Source organism: Phyllobates terribilis, unplaced genomic scaffold (genome assembly GCF_046119375.1).
Source record: "Phyllobates terribilis strain yellow unplaced genomic scaffold, ASM4611937v1 Scaffold_65__1_contigs__length_7625178, whole genome shotgun sequence".
NCBI classification, from domain to species: Eukaryota; Metazoa; Chordata; class Amphibia; order Anura; family Dendrobatidae; genus Phyllobates; species Phyllobates terribilis.
This window is the reverse complement of record NW_027362825.1, coordinates 534,226-546,036: the sequence shown is the minus strand read 5'-3', so window position 1 is coordinate 546,036 and position 11,811 is coordinate 534,226. Positions and strand designations below refer to the sequence as shown.

Below are 11,811 nucleotides of genomic sequence, written 5' to 3'. Positions count from 1 at the left end.
GCAACCTGATCGAGGTCAGTATAGATGTACTAATAGAGAAAGTCCCACACACTGCTAGAAGGCCAAATATTTTTTCAGAGCTAGATGCAGACAAAAAATTATTTTTAATTTGCAACCTGATGGAGGTCAGTATAGATGGACTAATAGAGAAAGTCCCACACACTGCTAGAAGGCCAAATATTTTTTCAGAGCTAGTTGCAAATAAAAATTATTTTTAATTTGCAGCCTGATGGAGGTCAGTATAGATGGACTAATAGAGAAAGTCCCACACACTGCTAGAAGGCCAAATATTTTTTCAGAGCTAGATGCAGAATAAAATTATATTCAGTTTGCAACCTGATGGAGGTCAGTATAGATGGACTAATAGAACAAGTCCCACACACAGCTAGAAGCCCAATATTTTTTCAGAGCTAGATGCAGACAAAAAATAATTTTGAATTTGCAACCTGATCGAGGTCAGTATAGATGGACTAATAGAGAAAGTCCCACACACTGCTAGAAGGCCAAATATTTTTTCAGAGCTAGATGCAGACAAAAAATTATTTTGAATTTGCAACCTGATGGAGGTCAGTATAGATGGACTAATAGAGAAAGTCCCACACACTGCTAGAAGGCCAAATATTTTTTCAGAGCTAGATGCAGACAAAAAATTATTTTTAATTTGCAACCTGATGGAGGTCAGTATAGATGGACTAATAGAGAAAGTATCACACACTGCTAGAAGGCCAAATATTTTTTCAGAGCTAGATGCAGAAAAAAATTATATTCAGTTTGCAACCTGATGGAGGTCAGTATAGGTGGACTAATAGAACAAGTCCCACACACAGCTAGAAGCCCAAATATTTTTTCAGAGGTAGATGCAGAAAAAATGTATATTCAGTTTGCAACCTGATGGAGGTCTGTATAGATGGATTAATAGAACAAGTACCACACACAGCTAGAAGCCCAATATTTTTTCAGAGGTAGATGCAGAAAAAAAATATATTCAGTTTGCAACCTGATGGAGGTCAGTATAGATGGACTAATAGAGAAAGTCCCACACACTGCTAGAAGGCCAAATATTTTTTCAGAGCTAGATGCAGACAAAAAATTATTTTTAATTTGTAACCTGATGGAGGTCAGTATAGATGGACTAATAGAGAAAGTCCCACACACTGCTAGAAGGCCAAATATTTTTTCAGAGCTAGATGCAGACAAAAAATTATTTTGAATTTGCAACCTGATGGAGGTCAGTATAGATGGACTATTAGAGAAACTCCCACACACTGCTAGAAGGCCAAATATTTTTTCAGAGATAGATGCAGACAAAAAAATATTTTTAATTTGCAACCTGATGGAGGTCAGTATAGATGGACTAATAAAGTCCCACACACTGCTAGAAGGCCAAATATTTTTTCAGAGCTAGTTGCAAATAAAAATTATTTTTAATTTGCAGCCTGATGGAGGTCAGTATAGATGGACTAATAGAGAAAGTCCCACACACTGCTAGAATGCCAAATATTTTTTCAGAGCTAGATGCAGAAAAAAAATTATATTCAGTTTGCAACCTGATGGAGGTCAGTATAGATGGACTAATAGAACAAGTCCCACACACAGCTAGAAGCCCAAATATTTTTTCAGAGGTAGATGCAGAAAAAAATTATATTCAGTTTGCAACCTGATGGAGGTCTGTAGAGATGGATTAATAGAACAAGTCCCACACACAGCTAGAAGCCCAAATATTTTTTCAGAGGTAGATGCAGAAAAAAATTATATTCAGTTTGCAACCTGATGGAGGTCAGTATAGATGGACTAATAGAGAAAGTCCCACACACTGCTAGAAGGCCAAATATTTTCTCAGAGCTAGATGCAGACTAAAAATTATTTTTAATTTGCAACCTGATGGAGGTCAGTATAGATGGACTAATAGAGAAAGTCCCACACACTGCTAGAAGGCCAAATATTTTTTCAGAGCTAGATGCAGTTATAAATTATTTTTAATTTGCAACCTGATGGAGGTCAGTATAGATGGACTAATAGAGAAAGTCCCACACACTGCTAGAAGGCCAAATATTTTTTCAGAGCTAGATGCAGAAAAAAAATTATATTCAGTTTGCAACCTGATGGAGGTCAGTATAGATGGACTAATAGAACAAGTCCCACACACAGCTTAAAGCCCAAATATTTTTTCAGAGGTAGATGCAGAAAAAAATTATATTCAGTTTGCAACCTGATGGAGGTCTGTAGAGATGGATTAATAGAACAAGTCCCACACACAGCTAGAAGCCCAATATTTTTTCAGAGGTAGATGCAGAAAAAATTTTTATTCAGTTTGCAACCTGATGGAGGTCAGTATAGATGGACTAATAGAGAAAGTCCCACACACTGCTAGAAGTCCAAATATTTTTTCAGAGCTAGATGCAGACTAAAAATTATTTTTAATTTGCAACCTGATGGAGGTCAGTATAGATGGACTAATAGAGAAAGTCCCACACACTGCTAGAAGGCCAAATATTTTTTCAGAGCTAGATGCAGTTATAAATTATTTTTAATTTGCAACCTGATGGAGGTCAGTATAGATGCATTAATAGAGAAAGTCCCACACACTGCTAGAAGGCCAAATATTTTTTCAGAGCTAGATGCAGAAAAAAACTATATTCAGTTTGCAACCTGATGGAGGTCAGTATAGATGGACTAATAGAACAAGTCCCACACACTGCTAGAAGCCCAAATATTTTTTCAGAGCTAGATGCAGAAAAAAATTATATTCAATTTGCAACCTGATGGAGGTCAGTATAGATGGACTAATAGAATGATGCTATGCGCAAAAGATTTTACTTCACTAGGTGCAGTAAAAAATTGGTATTCTATACACAGGTGGTATATCTTGCAACACAGATAGGCTACTCCACTGACTAACACACTCTGCAATAGACCAAAAAGGATTAGCTTTGCTAGATTCAGCCAAATGCTGTGAAAAAAACTTGCACAGCACTGGCACAGACCTGCCTGGCAAAAACTGATAGGAACTGATGTAACCTAGTCCTGAAAAGGACTGCAATTACAATTAGTCTTTACTCCCACAATCTATCTATTTAATAGCACAGACCTGCCTGATAAAAGTCGTAGGAAATGCTGTAACCTAGTCCTTAAAAGGACTGCAATCACAACTATTCCCTACTCCCAAGCTATCTGTAGATTTGTGCGAAAATTGGCTTGAAATTAACAAGGTATAGCGCACACAGCAACAGCGGTGCCGTCTAACACGCAGCTGCAGCAGTGAGAAAATGGTGACGACGGGGAAAATGGCTTGGTCTTATAGGGCAAGGAAATGTGACATACTCTGCCAATGACACATGCCCTTGCTTGTGTGAAAAAAAGCACTTCGCTCCGTGTGTGCGCTGCTGATAGGCTGACAGATTGCACCTCCCCACTGTAAATGCGGGAAAGAGAAAAAAAAATGGAGATCTTCATTGTTCCTGCAGAGATCCATCCCCTTCCCCTCCCCCCACCCCGCTGTACACTCAAACTGCGTATTAACATTAATTTTCATCATTACTGAGAAAAAATCCAGTTATGATTTTGGTGCACGAACAGTTATTGAACATAACCTCGAACAGCCGAATTTTTCTCAAATCGTTCGTGTTCGTCGAACGGCTCGAACACCGCCCAAAACAGCTTGAATTTGAGACTGGCGAACAGTTAGAGTAGAACAACGCTCATCTCTACTTACTGGTAATTCGGTTTCTAGGAATCTTCCACGACAGCACCTTAGGAGGTTCACTCTCTGCCCTAATAGGGACAGAGAACACATAGAGATGAAATAGTCCCTCCCATTTTCCTATCCACAGTATTTTTCCGATGCCAAAGCAACAACTAACATATGCACAAAGAAACTATTTGATTTTCCCTGAAGTCTTTTGTGAAAGCACAAATTCAGGACATTTAAGATTTGCCTCAAGGACCCCAAGAAATATTGCCAAAGTGCCAACGTTGAGAATTGGTTTTGCTAAGCCCCATCACTTTTAGTTATCGATTTGAGATTGCCACCAATAGAGCGGACCCCCAACTAATCAGTAAAATGAGTGAAGCTGTACAATTTCTTGAAAGAAAATTCTAATGTCAGAAGTGGGATTTGAACCCACGCCTCCAGGAGAGACTGCGACCTGAACGCAGTGCCTTTGACCGCTCAGCCATCCTGACTTCTTCTGGCTTTTGTAATTTAACTCTTTCAAAGCTAAGCAGTAGAAAGATGAGCATTACTTGTGATAAAAGGAAATATACCAGGATTTCTTTTATTTTAATATTGACTTGTAACCTATTAGTTACAGCCAATTTTGAGCTTCATGACCAAGCACCGTTTTTTTAAATCTGACATGTATCAATTTATGTGGCAATAACACTGGAATGCTTAACAAATCCCCGTGATTCTGATAGTGTTATTTTGTAACACATTGTACTTTATATTAATGGTAAATTTAGGTCAATATATATTTAGTTTTTCTTGTGAAAATATCTAAAGTTGCACAAATTCATTGAAATGCGGTGATGCCCCATATGTCTTCAGAAACTACTGTTTGGTCACACAGCAGGGCTTTGAAAGTAAGAGCGCTATTTGGGTTTTGGGAATGCAGATTTTGCAAGAATATTTTGAGGGTGACATTTGCGGAGTTCCAAAAGTACCAAAACAGCAGAAACCCCTCCAAAGTGATCCCATTTTATAAATTACTCCTCACAATGAATTCATCAACACCGGCAATTACTATTATTGTTCAACAGGTGTTTTCACTCTGCAACATCCAGAATTGCAAATAAGCCAGTTTAGTGCCCAGCTTGCGCTTATGGAGACAAGCACCCCATACATTTTAAGTGGGCTCTCCTCGCTAGAGAAATGCCAAATCTGTGGATTCTTTGTCTTACCATTAACGTAGAAACCCCTATTTTTAGAATGAAAGATGACGGTCCTGAGTTGGGGCTTGTGTTTTTTGCCTTCCTGGCTTTTTTCCCCAAACAGCTTTGTTCCTGGCATATTTTTGAAGCATATTTGTCTCAGTAATGCCACAGCGATTCATAGTCAAACATAAATGGCTGAAATCATTCAGCTAGTGTCTGATACATCCTGCCAGTATTAGCTATCAGGTTTCCTTTAAATCCTCATACAGCTAAGTCAAACTAAAATAAAACAAAGTGATGACGTCCAGATTGAAGGAAAAATTACAAAAAATATTATTTTCCTCAAAAGTTAAAAGTGTTCAGTTCTCAAGTTTCTATCATTTTATTTCCTGTAGATAGTTATAATGATTAGGATTTTTACATTCTCTGTAAACAGTCAGTCCATATTCTTTGTTTATTTTCTGCTTAAAATTTAATGGGTGAAGAAAAAAACTTTTGCCGAAACCCGGGATTGAACCAGGAACCTTTAGATCTTCAGTCTAACACTCTCCCAACTGAGCTATTTCGGCAGGACACATTTAGATTCAGGAATGTTCAACACACTGTAGATGTCACAACTGGATGTATTTATTTTTACTTTGACTTGTTTTTGCAAGATTATCTATATTTGAAAGTCCCGCTATTTTGCGTACATTTTAAGAACTTACATTAATTCTTTGTGAATGAATAGAAAAAAACAGCAATTCTGCATTTTTTTTACATTTTCAAATTTACTCAATTCGCCAGGGTAATTCTGACTGTGTCTCTGTAGGACAGGTGATGATTGAGCATAAAACACAATTTGTAAGCATAATGTTGCATCAAGCTTTATTTTTTTCTTAGGTGCAAACAATTGGAGTGAAGATAGGAGATGCAGATTTAGAGAAAATATTCTACTGATTGTTAATGTTGAAAGTGAAAACATTTGTCCCAAAATGTGGTGAAACTTTGATGTCAGTATCACATGCGCATTTCAGACTTGTTAAACTATGTTCATCTGCTCTTTTAGCTTTTGTTTATTAAGTATATATATAGTCTATTGATGCCTGAGGTAAAAAAATCTGAAATTAGACTTACTGGTAATTCGGTTTCTAGGAATCTTCCACGACAGCACCTTAGGAGGTTCACTCTCTGCCCTAATAGGGACAGAGAACACATAGAGATGAAATAGTCCCTCCCATTTTCCTATCCACAGTATTTTTCCGATGCCAAAGCAACAACTAACATATGCACAAAGAAACTATTTGATGTTCCCAGAAGTCTTTTGTGAAAGCACAAATTCAGCACATTTAAGATTTGCCTCAAGGACCCCAAGGAATACTGCCAAAGTGCCAACATTGAGAATTGGTTTTGCTAAGCCCCATCACTTTTAGTTTTCGATTTGAGATTGCCACCAATAGAGCAAACCTCAAACTAATAAGTAACAGGAGTGAAGCTGTACAATTTCTTGAAAGAAAATTCTAATGTCAGAAGTGGGATTCGAACCCACGCCTCCAGAAGAGACTGTGACCTGAATGCAGCGCCTTAGACCACTCGGCCCTCCTGACTTCTTCTGGCTTTTGTAATTTAACTCTTTCTAAGCTAAGCAGTAGAAAGATGAACATTACTTGTGATGAAAGGAGATATGCCATGATTTCTTTTATTTTAATATTGATTCGTAACCTATTAGTTACAGCTAGTGTTGATCGATCACTAAAATGCTCGGGTGCTCGAAGCTTGGGCCGAGCTCGCCGTGATACTCGGGTGCTCGACCCGAGCAATGAGCCCAATGTTAGTCTAAGGGAGACCCGAGCATTTTTGGTGTCACACCCCCGGCAGTCTTTTAAAAGCCTAACAAGTGCCCAAAACAATAGTGACAGTGCTCAAATGACATGGGCACAGCATGGGGATCGCCCCAGGAAGCATTTCTGATGCCCAGGTCACTGCTCTCAACAACGTGGTCAGAGGTAGTAAGCCACTTTTAAGGGCTCACAATAAAACGTTCAAAAACGAAACTGAAACTGCTTTCCTGTGAAATATGTTAAGGAACTTCCTTTCCACTGTAAAAACTTGTGTATAAGGTAAAATAAATAACCCCCCCCCAAAAAATACTCCTCCACACCTTGGGCAAATGCATTCACCGGGAAATGTAATTTTAACATTTTACAACCTTATCTGGCCATGTACTGTGTGACACATGCATACAGTGCTGAAAAGACATGGGAACAGCATGGGGAAGACCCCTGTAAGCATCTCTTACACCCAGGTCACTGCCTAAAAGTGTGCCCATCAGAAGTCATCCTTGCCGCATCAGAAGATGCAGACTTGCAACTATCCCCGGGTGTCCACACTCGGTCCCCAGCCGCCCTGCAGCCGGTTGTCCACACACGATCCCCAGCCACCTGGGGGCAGCCGGGTGTCCATAAACGGTCCCCAGCCGCCATTATTTCTCCTTGGAACATCCCCCCACACACTTTTCTTAGCCCGGCCAGCTTTAGGGCAGCATTGGACAAGCCCATCAGAGAACCAGACTACTCCGGTGGGCCCTGGCTTCTCCATCAGGGGAGTTGAGAGTGCCAAGGTGAGGACCATGATGATGATGACACAAGTTAGCATCTGCTTTGTTTTCTTGGAATGCAAGCGCATGTATGTAGTAGCGGCTAGGCCTGAGGTGGTCAGCGTTTTGGTGCATATCCTACCTCCTCTGAGGATTGCTGGATGTTTTCCTGCTACTATTCCAGTTCTATGACTCCCTTTAAAAACAAAGCTTCAGGTGATAAATGATGGATGAGGTAGTGGCAAAGGAGAAAGAGGAGGAGAAACAGGGACCATTCATATCAATATCAGGCCAGTCAACCACATATGTCTTGTAGGATATGTTTCAGTAACAAAAGGAGCAGTTCGGCTATACAGTTATAGGGCATACAGTGAGTGCAATGCCTAGAAAAAATTTTGAGACACTCCAATGCCCCTTGGAAATGACATGGAGGTCAGAGAGCCCTAACTAAACCATTTTTTCCATTTATAGCAACTGGATGTCCTGTACACTGTTGGCCTAAGCAGTGAATGGAAGGCTTTCCAAAAATTATGAGGAACTGCAATGCCCCATGAAACAGACGTGGATTACAGCTTACTAAAAACCTTCTACCCATTATTGGGGAGTGGGTCTCCCTTAGTTTTCGCCTTTGCATTGAAAAGCAAAAACTGACTAAAATTAGGAGGAAATGCAATGCCCGTTGGAAGAGTCGTGGACGTTAGAGGTAATTAAAAACAACATTTCAATGGCCCTTGGAAGAGCTGTGGAGTTCAGAGTGGCTTAATAAGATGATTTTAATGCCCCTTTGAAGAGACGTGGAGGTCACAGTAGCTTAACAAGACGGTTTTAATGCCCCTCGGAAAAGACGTGGAGGTCCCAGTATCTTAACAAGATGGTTTGAATGCCCCTTGGAAGAGACGTGGAGGTCACAGAAGCTTAACAAGACGGTTTTAATGCCCCTCGGAAAAGTGGTGGAGGTCGCAGTAGCTTAACAAGAGGGTTTTAATGCCGCTCGGAAAAGACGTGGAGGTCCCAGTAGCTTAACAAGATGGTTTGAATGCCCCTTGGAATAGACGTGGAGGTCACAGTAGCTTAACAAGACACTTATAATGCCCCTTACAAGAGCCATACAGTACAGCATCTTAAAAATATTATTCCCATTATTGGGGAGTGGGTCTCCCATAGTATTTGCTCATGCCTTCCAAGCAAAAGCTTCCAAAAATTAGGACGGAGCAACTTGAAATGCCCCTTACAAGAGCCATGCAGTAGAGCATATTACAAAAATAAGTCCCATTATTGGGGAGTGGGTCTTCCATTGTATTTGCTTATGCCTTCCAAGCAAAAGCTACCAAAAATTAGGACGGAGCAACTTGCAATGCACCTTACAAGAGCCATGTAGTACAGCATATTACAAACATTATTCCCATTATTGGGGAGTGTGTCTCACATAGTTTTTGCTTATGCCTTCCAAGCAAAAGCTTCCAAAAATTAGGACGGAGCAACTTGCAATGCCCCTTACAAGAGCCATGCAGTACAGCATATTACAAACATAAGTCCCATTATTTGGGAGTGGGTCTCCCATAGTATTTGCTTATGCCTTCCAAGCAAAAGATTCCAAAAATTAAGACGGAGCAACTTGCAATGCCCCTTACAAAAGCCATGCAGTACAGCATATTACAAACATAAGTCCCATTATTCTGGAGTGGGTCTCCCATAGTATTTGCTTATGCCTTCCAAGCAAAAGCTTCCAAAAATTAAGACGGAGCAACTTGCAATGCCCCTTACAAGAGCCATGCAGTACAGCATATTAAAAACATAAGTCCCATTATTGGGGAGTGGGTCTCCCATAGTATTTGCTTATGCCTTCCAAGCAAAAGCTTCAAAAAATTAGGAGGAAATGCAATGCCCGTTCGAAGACTCGTGGAGGTCCCAGTAGCTTAACAAGACGGTTTTAATGCCCCTTACAAGAGACGTGGAGGTCAGAGTGGTATAACAAGACGCTTTTAATGCCCCTCAGAAGAGACATGGAGGTCAGAGTGGTATAACAAGATGCTTTTAATGCCCCTCAGAAGAGACGTGGGGGTCAGAGTGGTATATCAAGAAGCTTTTAATGCCCCTTACAAGAGACGTGGAGGTGAGAGTGGTATAACAAGACACTTTTAATGCCCATTACAAGAGACGTGGAGGTCAGAGTGGTATAGCATGAAGCTTTTAATGCCCCTTACAAGAGACGTGGAGGTCAGAGTGGTATAACAAGACGCTTTTAATGCCCATTACAAGAGACGTGGAGGTCAGAGTGGTATAACAAGACGCTTTTAATGCCCCTTACAAGAGACGTGGAGGTCAGAGTGGTATAACAAGATGGTTTTAATGCCCCTCAGAAGAGACGTGGAGGTCAGAGTGGTATAACAAGACGCTTTTAATGCCCCTCAGAAGAGACGTGGAGGTCAGAGTGGTATAACAAGACGGTTTTAATGCCCCTCAGAAAAGACGTGGAGGTCAGAGTGGTATAACAAGATGCTTTTAATGCCCCTTACAAGAGACGTGGAGGTCAGAGTGGTATAGCAAGACGCTTTTAATGCCCCTTACAAGAGATGTGGAGGTCACAGTGGTATAACAAGATGCTTTTAATGCCCATTAAAAGAGACGTGGAGGTCAGAGTAGTATAACAAGATGCTTTTAATGCCCCTCAGAAGAGACGTGGAGGTCAGAGTGGTATAACAAGACGGTTTTAATGCCCCTCAGAAGAGACGTGGAGGTCAGAGTGGTTTAACAAGACGCTTTTAATGCCCTTTACAAGAGACGTGGAGGTCAGAGTGGTATAACAAGACGGTTTTAATGCCCCTCAGAAGAGACGTGGAGGTCAGAGGCGTATAACAAGACGGTTTTAATGCCCCTTACAAGAGTCACACAGTACAGCATCTTAAAAATATTATTCCCATTATTGGGGAGTGGGTCTCCCACATTCTTTGCTTATGCCTTTCAAGCAAAAGCTGACAAAAATAAGGACGGAGGAACTTTCAATAATGGCAACATGGACCACGGTCACCCTGGTGGTATAGTGGTGGTGGAGGCTGAGGATAAGGAGAAGAACATAAAACAGCCGAAATGAGGAAGCCTATACCCATGTGTGGGTGTGAAGCGGTGCATATGAATACACCTCCCGAAATAACAGAGTGGATTTGACTTTATGTTACTCTGTTGTCATTTGGTGGTGATGAGAAGTCTGGCCCAATCCAGCCCTTGTTCATTTTGATAAGGGTCAGCTTGTCAGCATTGTCAGTTGACAGGTGAGTGCGCTTATCAGTTATAATTCCCCCAGCGGCACTAAAAACACGCTCCGATAACACGCTAGCAGCAGGGCAGGACCTCCAAGACGTACAGAGCGAGTTCATTCCAAGTGTCCAGCTTGGATTCCCAATAATTAAAAGGCACAGAGGAATCACGGAGGACGCTGGTACGGTTGGCAAGGTACTCCTTAACCATCTTTTGAAACTTTCCACTCTATGTGAGAGTACCCAGCGCCTCAGGGTCTGTCCGAAGGGAGGGTCTGAGAAAACTGTCCCAGAACATTGACAGTGTTCCACTGCCTCTGCTGGATTGGAGTTGCCTCTCTCTCGCTTGTACGCTTTGGTTGGTCAACAAACTGTGACCTCTGCCGCTAGCGTGTTCAGATGGGAATTTTTTTAACAGTTCTGCAGCAAGGCCCTTCTGGTACTGGCTCATTTTTGTAGACCTCTCCACCTCAGGAATAAGAGAGTGAAAGTTCTCCTTGTAGCGGGGGTCTACAAGTGTCACCAACCAGTAATAAATGTCACCCAACATTTTGACGACGCGAGGGTCACGGTTAAGGCAGCGTAACATAAAGTCAGCTATGCATGCCAAACTGGTAACGGGCAAGATTTCCGTGTCCTCACCAAGATGACGACTGACCATGCTCTCCTCCTCCTCCTCCTCCTCCTCCCCCCTGTCCTCAGGCCACCCACGCTGAACCGACAGTATGATACTTGTACAGGTACTACCGTCTACTGCGCATGATAACTGCTCCTGTTCTCTCTCCTCCTCTCCCTCATTGTCCCCCAATGCACATTGGGATGAGAAGAGGCTGGGCTGTGTGTAATCGCCCACTATGGCTTCTTGATCCATCTCATCATACTCTGGCTGCAATGCCTCCTCTTTAATTCTCTGCAGAGAGCGTTGCAAAAGACAGACAAGTGGGATGCTGACACTAATGATGGCATCATCGCCACTCACCATCTTGGTGGCCTCCTCAAAGTTTGTCAGGATGGTACATATGTCAGACATCCAGGTCCACTCATGAGGTCTTATGTGTGGAGTCTGACCTGAATATCGACGGCCTTGTTGCAGCTGGTACTCCACAACTG

At 41.6% G+C, this 11,811-nt stretch overlaps 2 non-coding genes across 2 annotated transcripts; both read right to left on the bottom strand.

Moving 5' to 3' along the window:
* Nucleotides 1-4,099: 4,099 nt before the first annotated feature.
* Nucleotides 4,100-4,182, bottom strand: TRNAL-CAG (transfer RNA leucine (anticodon CAG)). The gene has a single exon. It is a non-coding gene; the product is annotated as a tRNA-Leu (tRNA).
* Nucleotides 4,183-5,368: 1,186 nt separating this feature from the next.
* TRNAF-GAA (transfer RNA phenylalanine (anticodon GAA)) lies at nt 5,369-5,441 on the bottom strand. Its single transcript has one exon. It is a non-coding gene; the product is annotated as a tRNA-Phe (tRNA).
* Nucleotides 5,442-11,811: the final 6,370 nt, after the last annotated feature.